This window comes from Leuresthes tenuis, unplaced genomic scaffold (genome assembly GCF_036924035.1).
Source record: "Leuresthes tenuis unplaced genomic scaffold, fLeuTen1.0.hap1 SCAF_4, whole genome shotgun sequence".
Classification (NCBI taxonomy): domain Eukaryota; kingdom Metazoa; phylum Chordata; class Actinopteri; order Atheriniformes; family Atherinopsidae; genus Leuresthes; species Leuresthes tenuis.
In genome coordinates, this window is record NW_027325358.1 from 7460969 (window position 1) to 7465627 (window position 4659).

General features: G+C 40.2%; 1 long non-coding RNA gene across 1 annotated transcript; it reads left to right on the forward strand.

Moving 5' to 3' along the window:
• The first annotated feature begins 236 nt into the window (after positions 1 to 236).
• LOC140304975 (uncharacterized) lies at positions 237 to 3986 on the forward strand. The gene is made up of 3 exons (XR_011915307.1): positions 237 to 528; positions 1028 to 1138; positions 3598 to 3986. It is a non-coding gene; the product is annotated as an uncharacterized lncRNA (long non-coding RNA).
• Positions 3987 to 4659: the final 673 nt, after the last annotated feature.

The following is a 4659-nucleotide window of genomic DNA, read 5'->3' on the forward strand; positions in this document are numbered from 1 at the left end:
TGAGCATTTGTCCTTCTTTGCTTTCTGTCTCTGCAGAATAGGAGGACAGAGGGATAGGGAGCACGAGCAGGGCAGCATCGATCCTCACTCTGCCGAGAGAAATTAGGCATGAAATTAAAGCCCCCATCAAAGGCCAGGGCCAGCATTGTCACCTGATCCAGCACTATTTATACTCACAGGAGATTATGATGTCTCCATCACGCTGATGATAACAGGACAGAAAGAGGAGAGGGAGACGGAGGCAGAGATAGAGAGTTTCTCCCCTCTATCCACAATGCCACTGACCTGCCATCATTTATACTGCCAGGGCTCAAGTGCAAGGTTAGCGCCAGCCTGAGCCCCCATAAATCACTGCTCTGCTGGACGGAGAGAGGCTGGGGTCGATGCCACTCGCAGCCAACCTCTGCTGATGACAGAGTATTTATAGATCAGGAAAGAAAAAGGGAGGAAGGAAGAGGCGGCGTGTTTGTCTAAGAGGCTTATGAAGACGTATGCACAGAAATACAGATGTGATGGGAAATATCTTATGTAAGTAATATTATTCTTGTGCTTTTGATTGCAAGCTACACGTGTACTTTAACAGAGCCGTTCTTCTGCAGTAATGAAAAGTCATTCTGCAAAGGTGAGAGAGATGTTAAGAACCCAGGAGACAGTAGGGGGAGCCCATTAACCACACATTAGACCCCACATATTGAGGTTGCTGCTACCTTCTCAGACACATATTTTGATTAAATTGCCTTTAATCTTAACTACAAAACTTAACCAGAGGGACAAACGGCTAACCTGCAAGTGACACATCCATACCAAATGTGCCATTTGAATTTCACACACATTTCCCAGTATCATTTTGTTGTGCGCAGTCTTTGCCAAAAGCAGTGTTTTGACAACAGTACAGCAGGTCCAGCATGGTGCTGTAATGACCAGGGGCCAAAGATTGTCCAGGCTAAACACTGGTTATGGTCAACCACAAGATGACTAGGTGTCTCTTTGTCCTTTTTATTTTTTTACATTTTTTCTCTTGCTTCAGGTCTGATGCATCGAGTCCACCTCTCCAGCAAAAATAAACTGTGGCACAGCCCCAGATTTTGAAGAAAGACCTACTTACAAAAGAAGGTTTTCAGGATCACAACCCTTCCTTGTCAGTTTGCTTATGTTTGGTGATTTAAATGTTGACTTTGAATTCTGCTTTTAAGTATGCTAATTTTCTGTGTGAACAGGGCAGCATTAGTCCAGGAGACACATTAAAAGGCTTGTGATTGATTCAGCTGCACACTGGCTGGAAAATGTCTATAGAAGCATATGAATAATTTTGTGTTTGGTTGCATCTCAGTAATACTGTTCGTAACATTGCAGAACTTTCTTCTACATTTGAGAGTAAACAATATTTTAAAGTTAAACCAGCCAATGTAACCTTCAATAAAACATCAGTTTGAAAGGAATTTCATGATACATCATAATAATTATTTTTATAAAGCTGTATTTGTTTGAGAATAACTTGATAGCACAATCTTATTTTTGTCCCTAAACTCACTGCTTGATTTGTTGGAATTAGAGGTGAAACAATTGTTTGATTTGTTGGAAAAATAGATAACATTCATCTGTGGTGATTTAAAGTTGAGATGCTACGTAAAATGTTATTTAAAACAGAATGGAAATCATTTACACCCTCTATTGAATTTCAAGTCTTTTACGACACTGTGAAACACTGCAGACAAATAGTCCAACCTTTCAACTATTATGTTTCTCAACTTAAAGTACAAAAGCATTTTAGGATTCTTCCTGCTACGGCACATAATATCAAGATTTAGTGAGTCCAGACAGGGATAAAGCGGAAAATTAGTACTCTATTGAATGCTTGTGATCTTAAAGCCTTTGGAAATCTCGGCATTAAAAACAGACACATTTCTGCATTTAAGCCTCATTGCACAGGCTCAGGAACAATTTTTTAAATACAGAAACACTTCTTTGGACCAGAGCTAATTTTAGGAAGCACTGAATGGAACATTTTCCTGTGTTCTGACGAATCAATATCTCAAATTGTATTTGCATAGCATCCTTCAGACTAAAGACCGTCAGCAAGAGAGCATCAGCCCTCGTATCAGAGCACAATTTCACAGTCTAAAATGGTAACTGTGACAGAGTGCACGTGTCTGTGAAGGCCATTAATATGGAAAGATATTTACTGCTTGTTGGAACAAGTCTTTTTAGGGAAGATCTTGCTTGTTTTCTGCAAGTTGGTGCCAAGTCACATTCTGCAGGCATCACAACAGCATGGCTTCATTAGTTAAAGAGTTTAGGTACCAAAGTGACCTGCCTGCCGTTCAGACCATTCACCACATCAGGAGCATTATCGATGTAAAAATACAATAACGTGTTAATCAACTGACATCCGTTGAGAAGCAGGAATGGAAAAAAAAACTTCATTTTCATGACTGCAAAGTTTTGAAAAAAGGACTCTACACACCTGAATAAATGACGAGTGTGTTGAAAGAGACTCAACCAAAACAGATATTAAGATGATGGCAAATATATCAACGATGGGCCCTGATATGTTGGATTTTTGTCTCTTGGTTCTTGCTTTGAAGTGTTGTTTTTCTGTTCGTGGCTTGTTGATGAATTTGTAATCATCTTTCATAATTTATCATTATCATAATCATGCAGGAGTCCTCAGGTTAAACCTTTTTTTTTATATGAATCTTAGAATAACTGACTTAGCGTCTTTCCTTAGTATTCTTTTCTATATCTTGTTGTTTGGAACTGAAAACCATTTCTTTAACTGGGTAAGTGATTGTGTGCGTATGTACGGATGTGTGTATAAAAAATTAACATGTTTTAGCTCATACAGCTAATGAAGGTCAAACAGACAGAAACATGGCACATGACAGTGTTGGGCAGCTCTCTCTAAAAACTCCAGCAACTGATTTCCTCAGGTTCTGAACACTTATAGTGTGTTGTTAAAGGATATCACTTCTTCCTCTCTACCTAAATAAAGGCTACTCTTTTATTGCTTCAATAATTTCCATTGGGATACTATTTAACTGTTTGTTTTATTGATTTAATCAGTTTAGTGATTGAACTGGTTCTTCTGTGTACTTTCTTTTCTTTTCAGCTTTCTTTTTACCGTTTTATCTGGGTTTTTTTGTTCAGTACTTATCTTTAAATGTGAAATATAAATAAAATGACAAAAGAAGATCTAACACAGTGTTCCACATGGCCTGAACAAATTCTAAGGAATACACTTTCTTCAGTCAAGTCAAAATGGCCACATGTCTGTCAAATGACAAGAAGATGCAGTTGAAATATCTTATGGTATTGAATTTTGGGTGAACAATATTTTACATAATGCACGTCCCATGTTTTTTGGAAGCAAGGTTGTATTTTCTAATCTTAAATGTCAGAGCCTGTGTTCCTGTCAGCTGTGTCAGTTGATAAGATAATGTTACTGGGAGAACTTGAGTGGAGATGATAAGAAACACTTAAACAGTATAAATACATCAATAATTTATTTCTGTGAGTGAGCTTTGACATTGTAATTAATTTACCACCAGGATCCCAGTTCATTCCCTTACCTCCTCCCACCTTTGTCTCCTATTACAGTCTCCCCACCAGATCTCCCCTCCTCAGGACGTGAAGGTCAGCGTGGCAGATAGGAGGGGTGTTTGATCGATAAGCACCACCCTCCCCTCGGCTCACTGACAGCTCCTGTCAAGTATCCAGCAGGACTCCTATCAAATGGATCAACTCTTTACCCCACCACCCCTCACTTTAAAAGAGAACTGTCACTAACTGCCACTGTCACATGCCAGGCAGGTGCTTTCAACACACTGATAATGTGCCAAGGAATTTCAGCAGGACTGAGAGAGTGTGTGTGTGTGTGTGTGTTGGCAGGAAAGCTGTTGAAAGTCAGTCTGTATTATGTGTTGGAGTGTGTGTGACCCCTCTGACCCAATTCTCTGCTTATCATTTAAGATCAAGCTACAAAAATATAAGCACTTTGATAAGGAGGCTTACAAAGTTGAGGGGTTGTCATGTAAAGAAAAAACTAAGTCAAATGAGTTATAAGGCTGTAAACTTAACTTTAAATTTTTTGTCTGGCTCTTCTAAACGGATCTGCGACTCTCTTTGTGTTACCGAAGGAGAGGCGCTCCTCGGTGACCCGAAACACAGATGTTGGAGATGGTGGGGACCTTTGTGTGAAGTCTGAGAAATCTGTGTTTGTGTACTACACCCGCCACACGGCCTGCATTCTTTGGCGCTTAACACACTGACGACTGTGTCCTTAAACTGAGATGCAGTAAAGCGAGCTGCAGCCTCTCAGAGTGTATGTGTGTTTGTGTGTCTTAGAGGTGGAGGGGGTTAGGGTGACAAGGAGATAGTGTTGGTGATTGACACGTGAAGAGCAACTAAAAAATGCTCCCCTTTGGAATGCGACAATCTCCCAGCGTCCCATGTTGGTCTGCGTTCGACAGTGAATTGTTAAAAGCATTCCTGGCAGTTGGGGTGAGGGTGAAAGCAGGGTGAAAGGAGAAGGTCTGGTGCTAAAAGGGGGTTTGCTTACCCCTAAAGTGGATGAACCATATCCAAACTGCCCTGCAACACAGACATAAAACAAGGCTGTGATGCATCTGATAAAGATTTACCATTTTCTTTCACGCTATC